Raw genomic sequence first — 10,178 nt, 5'->3', positions numbered from 1 at the left:
CCATCGTTTGGGGTCCCTGAGTCCTGGTGGCCTAAATGAAGGTTTCACCTTTGCGGCGTTTCTCTGAACCGTATTGGATGCATCTAATCCTTTTATTCTCTACGTACTTAATTCCAGTACCTTGTCCTGACCAGCGTGATTATCAGCAAGCTGGCCAATATGTATATCTATGTGCGCTTTAATCCCGAGCGCTTCACTTTACAATATGGTCAAATAATTAATTAATAATGTTATATTTATTTATCCTGTCTATCCTATTAAAATTCCACTCTATTACTTATCTATCTTTGTTCTTATTTACTCAGACTATAATTTTGATGACCATTGCGGCGGTTTTCTGTATTACGACTGCTATTGTATCTAATTGAAACGTATTATCCCTGCCATCGCCATCCCTGGTGGTAGTGCTGTGCTTAGTATTTACAGCCAACTGTGACCATAGTTTATATTTGATGATTTCTGTCTAGATATTACATCGAGACCTGCACCAGTTCTTCCCGTACACTGGCTTTTTGAATCTCCGACCTTGATGAGAGGTCCATCTATCTCACTGCTGTTGTATAATAGCACTGGGCTTTACTGATCTCTATACCCAGTTCGGTGCGCATGCGCTCATGCTTATCTTTCCGAGACTGCAACTGATCTGATTCTATCTCCCCTGTTTTCTCTATCGCGCATGCGCGCGTATACAATCTCTCATTGGCGGTCGGTGCAGAGCGTACTATTCGCTGCACTGACTGTCCTTCATTAAGTTGGAGGCTCGTTCCTCCATCCTTTTCCCCATTTGTCCAGGCCACGATGGGCAGAGGCGTGCAATCAGTCCCTGATGTATTTAGGTCTGGGAATTCCGCGCGCGCCGTCATTAGCCCCGATACCCCTGAAGACGCTACATCCATAGCGAAACATGTCGGGGGGGCTCTCTTTGAAATTTTAATCCAAGTCCTTGCTAACTACTAATAATTAAACTGTGGACCTGAGTGCAGCGCTCTGTGGCCGCTAGCACTCTGTACTCTCCTAACAGAGCTGTCAACATTGCACTATGCTGATCGGCGTCAGCTTTGGACCTGACTCTTTTAATTTCTATGTAGTCTGTGTTTTGCTATAATTGCACAATAAAAATTTTGTTATTTTATTCTTACTGTTAGTTGGAAAAGAGGGCTTTTGTTGCTGGCAGGCATCTTTTGTAATGATTTCAGTACTAACACAGGAGTATGGAGGAAAGAATAGACTTCTAGCTTACTACTCATCAAAACTTGATCCAGTAGCTAGAGCCTTACCTCCCCATGTTCAATTAGATGTAGCCACCCAGAAGCTATAAGAGCTTCCGCCACATTAGTGTTATTTATGATAGAAAGATGTACCACATAAGATTCTTCGACCTTGATGCCTACTGCTGAGGATGGTGAACCACATGGTTGCCTATCCTCCATAGCAGAAAGAGTGTTACCAAGATCAGATCTTAAAGATACTCCACTACCAAATAGTTATCTGATACTGTTTGTAGATGGATCTTGTAAGAACAAATACATCCTACCCAGCAACTTATTCGGTTATGCAATCATATTGAGCCATAGGACAAGCCATGTCTCAACAGGGGGGATGGTAGAAATCATATTTAAAGTGTTCATGGCATATGGCTTTACTAACTACTCTAAAAATTTTGTTTAACCTGTTTAACATGCGCCAAACATAATCCACAGGGGAATGTAAGACCAAAAAGAGGTCAGTTCCTAAGTCCACAATATCCATTCTAACACATTTTGTATTTTTTTCATTGCATTTTAGCTTCCTAAAATATTAGGTATATGTGTAAGGGTGTTCATTTGAATCTCAGAGTAGGTAAGAAAAAATTTGCTTTGACACACTTGTCAGATAAAATGTATGATATTTGTGAATATTTCTGTGAGTAGCAGATGTTACAGGTAATCAGCTCAGATCAAGGTACAAATCCAGCTGAAAAGAGAAACAACAAGTGCAAATAAAATGTACCCAGTAACTACATATTTCTATGTGCCCTGTCCAGAGGGACGGAGAAGTTTTTCTTAGATAAAGGCGTTTGTTTGATTTGATGTCAATGAACTGATGGGACCCAAACCTGAGGGATGATAGCATGAGATTGGTGATAGTGTTATTTTATTAGTTGTAAATATGCCATGGTGCTGCAAATTACAATCTGAGGTGTTTTTTGTGGAGGTATGAGGTGAAGGTCACTGGTTGTTGTCACTCATAAGTAAGAAGTACATGGCACCAATGAGAGCCCGGAGGTTATGTTACCTGAGTGTCTTTAGGTTTGAGAAAAATGCTGCCCACGACCTGTTATATCTGCAGGGGTAAAAGTCCCATTAGGACAGTAAGTGACAGTGCGACACATTTATGACCAATATGTACCGTGGAGGACAAGTTTGGATTATTGTCAATATTAGTAGGTTTAGCAGTAAAGAATGCTCATAATATAGAGAAAGTGGCCGACAGATTGGACACTGTTACAGATTATGTGTTTGATGTCTTGAATGCTGCCCAAGGGGGCATTTGCCAAGTAGTTGGCCCAGCCTGTTGCCACTGTATAGACCTTTTTGGCATTATGCAGGACAAGTATGACCATAGAGCAAGCTAAGAAATTAAAGTCTGTAAGGGGGATAAGCCCTCCTTTACGTACCTGGCTTGGGTACAAAATGTCCTCAAATAAACAAAAGGTGGTAAATGTGAAAGTGATTAAAATAATGTTTAAATGAATTCATTTTGTGCAGCAGCCATCTTGTCTGGAGACCCCATCTTGTTCTTATGTAGTGAATAAGAAAGACATTGTTTCTTTAAGACAAGTATATTAATTCTGATTTCATATGTTATTAAAGTTAGTTATATTTGACCTTGGTTCCCATGCGAAACTCAAAGGGTAGAAATATTGCTTAGCGAAATATTGCTTAGTGATTATTGATGCATTTACCAAATGGGTAGAAGTATTCCCCACAGCAAGCCCAGATGCTATCACAGTCGCTAAAGAATTGGTAAAGGAGATAATACCTAGGTTTGGGATACCTGAGAAAATATATAGCGACAATGGGATACTAAAAAACAAACTCAAGAAAACAATGGAAGAGACTGGGAAGAATAGGGCATATTGTTTACCATTAGTAGTCCTAAATATGCATGTGACTCCTACAGCATCAGGTTTGACAACATTTGAAATGATGTATGATAGACCATTTGTAATACCACAGTTAAGTCCATTCTCTAAGATGGATGAGGAGTCTGATTTTACACTTGCTGAATATATGGTAAAGATGTTAACCAACAAGGAAGTTCCTATTTCTAATTGTATTCCAGGTGACCCTGTACCTGAACCTGAACCTGAGAAGTCAGGAAATTGGATCCTGATCAAAGTTATAAGAAGAAAACACTGGTATCATCCTCGTTGGGAAGAACCATATAAGGTTCTACTTACCACACCTACGGCTGTACAGATAGCCGAACGTACCTCTTGGATACACTTATCACACTGTAAGGTAGTTAGGGAATTACCACTATCCTCCTAGGCCATAAAAGACTGATTACAAAGGGTGGTCATTTGCTAGAGGTAACTGGTCTCAAACTTCAGCGAAGAAAACATCCAGAACCTGGGGGGAGACAGGGCAAAATGTTATACGTTATTCTAGGTATCCTATGGGGATCCAAGGTGTGTCCACCTAAGGTATGGGATCCCTGAGAAACAGGGCCAGGGGAAAGGATTCGCTAAAGACTTAGCTTGGAGGGGTTAAATATTTTAATTATAATGAAAACAAGAGATGGGATCCCGCAGTTAACATTAATTCAGGAACTCCAGGTCAATTGAAATGGAATGTGGTTAGCCTTAACTTTAGTGAAGGACAAACAGCCACATTGCAGGTAGACTTTTGTGATCTGCTCAGAACTAGAAACAATGGATGGTTAAAATGTAATCTAAATAGGAGGAGAATCAGCCAAGTTAACAAGGTCAGGCAAATACATCTATGCTATACAAACACATATAAAGCTAGGATGTGCAGTCATGGACTTTGGCTGTATGGATTACGGCTATGCCCGACTATGGATATTATGCCAGTAATCCCTCTTTAAAATAAAGGTTAATTATTATTATTAAGAAACCTACCTCTCCCTGTACAAATTCCACCAAATGTAACCAGCCATTTTTTATAGGAGCTGATGTTTCAGGTACTGAACCTATAGGGCATTTTATTGATGTTAAAGGAACAGTGTCATCACAAATTATTTTTTTATATGTTAAAGATGTTAGTGCTTTATTAAAAACGTTTATATTCATTTGTGTGTTTGTGTTTTACTTTTTCTTATTTTTACACTTTTTCTTCCCTATGGGGGCTGCCATTTTTTGTTCCATTTCTGTGTGTGTCAATTAACGACACATACAGACATGGAATACGGCAGCCACAGTCCCATAGGGACTGCGAACGGCTCCCGTCCCATTGACTTCCGTGTACGGCGTCTGTGTGGGAACTGCGCATGCGCCGCTCCCACACAGTCCAATTCGAAATTGGCGCCGTCCGGCGCCATTTTCCTGTGGACCGGAAGTCGCGGCCGGACAGTAATATTACTACTTCCGGTCGCGGCTTCCGGATTTGTGCACTTGCACCTGCGGCAGCAAACGGAGCGGACGGGCCGGAGGGAGCCGCGGCGGCAGGAGCAGGTAAGAGATTTCAATGTATGTTCGGGTTTGTGTGTGTTTACTAATGTATGTAAACCTACTACACTGTGTGTTAGCTCAAAAAATGGCGACACACAGTGTAGGAGGTTACACCGTTCAAACCCCTCGTTTATCCCGGCACTAGCCAGGATAAAGGAGGGGGGGATGCTGAGAGCTCACTAGAGCGAGGGCTTTTAACCCAATGTTGCAATGCTGCAATTTTGGGAATAGCTCCATCTAGTGACCAAAAATGGGTAGTATTATAAATTAGAATTAATTTATAATATTTCCTGACTCGTGAAAAAAATAAAAAAAATTTGAACAATGTTTAATCACCCACACACTAAATGTTTAATTAAAAAAAAAAAAACATGTTTTTCTGGCAACACAATGCCTTTAAGGAAAAGGATGCAGTTGAAAGCCCTTTAGCCCCAAAGATAGACCTACCCTCTATAGTCTATCTGACCAACTTCACTTATGAAGATAAATTGGCATTAGAAACAGGTTACAGTTATAAAAATGAATGATTAGCCTGGATGGGATACACTGCAATCCAAAATAAAATAACTAACTGTATAGCTTGTGGAACAGCTTAGCCACATCTGGCTACTATACCTTTCAGGCTATCAGATAAGGAGAACCCACAAGGTCTGCAATGCGTGTTATCTTTATATAATGCATCATATAATCCGGGTGATCAATTATGTAAGACACTCTCTTTATTGTACCCACCTGTGGGGAGAGATGAAATTCCTCCCTTAGTAGTTGCTTACCCAGGCAACTACACCTGCTTTCTGAGGAATGGGCAAGGAGAGAAAGTAGGGAACCTCACTGAAGAGTTTTGCGAAACCACCATAGATATTGGTACCGATAATGGTAATTACTCCTCTAATTGGTTTACCAACCAGAGAAGGGCAAGGACTGATCTTGGATAGCTATGTGGAGACAGGAAGCTGAGACCTAGGCTACTGGCCAAGTGGCAGTGAAGCCTTGCTGTGGTTCAGCTTCTGATGACATCCACTTGTTTTCAGCCCCTGAGTTTCAGAGAATGAGAACATAGCCCTGGAGACTATCTGAATCGCTATTAGGGTATGTTCACACGGCCTATTTACGGACGTAAATCGGGCGTTTTTGCCCCGAATTACGCCCGAAAATAGCGCCTCAATAGCGCTGACAAACATCTGCCCATTGAAAGCAATGGGCAGAAGTTTGTCTGTTCACACGAGGCGTATATTTACGCGCCGCTGTCAAATGACGGCGCGTAACTAGACGCCCGCGTCAAAGAAGTGACCTGTCACTTCTTTGGCCGTAATTGGAGCCGTTATTCATTGACTCCAATGAATAGCAGCGCTAATTACGGCCGTAATTGACGCGGCGTTCAAGCGCCTGCACATGCCGGTACGGCTGAAATTACGGGGATGTTTTCAGGCTGAAACATCCCCGTAATTTCAGCCGTTACGGACCCCCGCCGTGTGAACATACCCTAAGCGGTCTATCCCTGGAGGTTCCTTTGACCATAGAATATACATAGATGAAATAGGAGTACCCCGAGGGGGGCCAAATGAGTTAAGGCCCGAAATCAGTATGTGTAAAGCAAAACAAATGGGTATGTATAAGGCAACGGGTATAACTGTCAAGGAATAGCCATATGAGTATACAAAATAACCGTTTATTGAATACAAAAACACTACATAGAAGTTAAAAACATTTAAAATAGCATAAGAAATGACATGTACAGATCACTGAAGGGGGAATACCACCATGATAAGTGGCTAGCAAATAGCTACCTCCTTACACTCACCTAAACCCCCAGAGCAGGCATGCAATGCATTAATCTTGAAAAGAGTGTGTAAAAATGTTGCATCAGTTAGGCATCAGATCAGCATGTCCTGTGTCTCAGGCTATATGGGGGAAAAAAAGGGGAAAGAAAGCCCCACGCGTATCGCCACAAAGTGAAATCCTCAAATCCTCAGGAAGCCACTTTGTGGCGATACGCGTGGGGCTTTCTTTCCCCTTTTTTTCCCATTTTTACACACTCTTTTCAAGATTAATGCATTGCATGCCTGCTCTGGGGGTTTAGGTGAGTGTAAGGAAGTAGCTATTTGATAGCCGCTTATCATGGTGGTATTCCCCCTTCAGTGATCTGTACATGGCATTTCTTATGCTATTTTAAATGTTTTTAACTTCTATGTAGTGTTTTTGTATTCAATAAACGGTTATTTTGTATACTCATATGGCTATTCCTTGACAGTTATACCCGTTGCCTTATACATACCCATTTGTTTTGCTTTACACATAGTGGTTTGTAGGGTATGTGGCATGATATATGCAGTGCCTGCTAGTGATATACATAAGGCCCGAAATCAGATTGCATCAGGCGAATCTGTATTTTTCTGGTGGTCTACGATAAATAAGAATGTCAACTTGATTAATTATATTAATTACAATCAGAGAGTTGTTAATTATACCAGAGATGCAAAAAATGGCATTGCAGATCAGTTGGGACCTGTATCTTTAATGACATGGCAAAATACAATGGCCCTGTATATGTTACTAGCAGAAAAAGGGGGTGTCTGCAAAATGTTTGTATCTTCTGTTGTACTTTTATTTCCAATAATACAGCTCCCGATGGTAGTATTACCAAGGCATTGGAAGGACTCAATTCCCTGTCTGGAAAACTCTGGAATAAATGACATCTTCACTAATTGACTTGAAGGATGGTTTGGAAAATGGAGTAACCACATATCCAGTCTATTGATTTTCTTAGCAAAGGTGGCAGGCATACTTGTAACTCATGGATGTTGTTGCATTTCTTGCATAAGAGGATTAATTCAGAGACTCATTGACACTTTAATTACTAAAACAATGTACCAAGAGATTCAAAATGAGGACTTATGCGATGGCTTGGAAACACCCCATGATGACGGTCAAGATTCTGAAGAAAATCTGTTTTGGATGCCTCACAACATTGCTTGATAAATTTACAACAGGGGAAAATGTTAGGAAAGTTTTATTTAAAATGTATGTGTCGGAAACTAAAGTGTGTATTAAGCTATACAAGTTTCTCTGCAAAGATTTTTTTGCTGACAAAGTGTTTAATATGTTATCAAGTGTGAGGGGGGTAGGCAGTTGGTTTCCTTTAGAGAGAGAAGTGAAGTATTTACAGAAGTATCGAAGTCGAGTAAAGAGATAACAAAGCTGTGTAAGGACTGGTTTGAACTAGGTTTATCCCATGTATAAAAGCCATGATACTGAAGGTAGCAGGAGACATTTTGCCATATTGTCTACATATCGATAAGAATAAAAGACGTGCATTCTCTATTCAGGTGACTCCTTGAATTTCTTTGATAAGTACATCAATTCTTCTAACAATTGATTCTTTGAGCCGGGAATGCAACATCTCCTGACCCCTCGTCTACTCGAGGACTGCATACCGTGCACGGGGTGAGTTATTCAATGAACTCACTAAATCTAAAGCCCTCCAGCTGAATTGCCGTTACACAGAGGCCAGTCTGATGGGACGGACGGGGTGGAGTGAAGGATTCTAAAAGAACGTATAAAAAAGAATTGAGGATTCAAGTTTTCATCTGAATAAAGGTAATATAATTTTTTTTATATATATATTTTTTATTTTTCATATTTAGATGTTATAAGGTTATGTGATAAAAACCTAAGTTGGATCTTAGGTACTAAGACTGGGTCTTAGTTATATTAAGCACAGGTCTTAATATAAAAACCTGGGAATAACGTTTCTCGAGGTTAGAAGTCCATAGCCTGTGTGAGAAGGCTACAGGTAATAAATAACTCTGTGCAGCACGTAAAAGATAACAAATCAGCTTGACTGTACATCTTGCTATATTTTGCCACTATACTTAACAAATCTTTTGAACTCTTCTCTAGAATATGTTAGCCGATCGGATGCTCCACATGTCGGAAAAAAATGAAGTTCATTTATAGGAAAGTTTCTCCTACAGGATATGGGTGGACTGTTTAGTGTTGTTTTTTACTGTTCATTTTTAATGTGTTTTTCTAGTCAGGGTCGCAGATTGACTATCATTTCTTCATTACTTGCTAGTAATGTGCAATGTTCCCTCTAAGAATTGACAGCTCCTGAGCGGAGCAGTTAGGGAGCTGGGCAAGTCTCCATCAATGGTGGGCGATCTGATGACCAAATGTGATACCCCCCGTAAACGCTAATATAGCGACTAAATAAGAGAATACGAAAACTTATTTAAATAACTTTTTTACATACTATAATATTACAAGTTCACCAGTAAAATAGACAGTTATAAACATCAATTATAGGCATCAATGAAAGAATCCCTCATTGTCCCTGTAGAGAGCGCCACACAGACCCCCCAGTAGATAGCGCCACACAGAACCCCTGTAGATAGCGCCACACAGACCCTGCCTGCAGATAGTGACACACAGACCCTCCCTGTAGATAGCGCCACACAGACCCCCCCGTAGATAGCGCCACACAGACCCCCCTGTAGATAGCACCACACAGACCCACTGTAGATAGTGCCACACAGCCCAACTTGTAGATAGCCACACACAGCCCCCCCTTGTAGATAGCTACACACAGCCCCCTTCTAGATAGATACACAGCCCCCCTTCTAGATAGCGCCTCCCATTCCCTTGTAAGTATTGCCGCACAGCCTCCCCCCTTCCCTTGTACTTAGTGCAAACAGAACGGAGAGTGGTAGCCTACCGACTTACCGTCAGGAGGAGGCGGAGGATGTGGTCATGTGGCAAAGATCGGATCACTTTTGTCTGGGGTCGGTGTTGGCACAGGACTGGACCAGTTTAGTCACCTGACCTCATGTCAGGTAACTGGATTGGTCCACTCCCGGCACCGACCTCACTTGTCAGCGGACGTCCTGCATGCCGTCTCTGATACTCTGGGCTATCTCCTCCCTCGGGAGTTCTCATTGGGTGGCCGCTTTGTGAAGGAAAGTGAGCTAGCTTTAAAGATTAGTGAGCGGGGGGGGGGCGTGGAAGGTGCACGGCCACGCAGCCGCGCACCTTATAGGGAAGATTGACTGCCACACAGCAATCTCCCCTCCCCTTGTATATACGGTCATACAGACATCCCCCTTCCCCTTGTATATACTGCCACACAACAATCCCCCCTTCCCTTGTATATGGTGCTACACAGCAATCCCCCTTTATATAGTGCTACACAGACCCCCTCTCAACTTGTATATACTGCAACACAGCCCCCCCCCCTTTCCCTTGTATATGCTGCCACACAGCCCCCCTCCCCTTGTATATACTGTCACACAACATTCCCCCCTCCCCTTGTATATACTGCCACACAGCAGTCCCCCCCTCCCCTTGTGTATATACTGCCACACAGCAATCCCCCCTCCCCTTGTACATACTGTCACACAGCAATCCCCCCTCCCCTTGTATATACTGCCACACAGCATTCCCCCTCCCCTTGTATATATTGTATATATGATTCTTCTGGATCTCTCTGCAGCCTTTGACCCTGTAA

This window comes from Rhinoderma darwinii, chromosome 3 (genome assembly GCF_050947455.1).
Source record: "Rhinoderma darwinii isolate aRhiDar2 chromosome 3, aRhiDar2.hap1, whole genome shotgun sequence".
Classification (NCBI taxonomy): domain Eukaryota; kingdom Metazoa; phylum Chordata; class Amphibia; order Anura; family Rhinodermatidae; genus Rhinoderma; species Rhinoderma darwinii.
Note: the sequence above shows the minus strand (reverse complement) of the source record.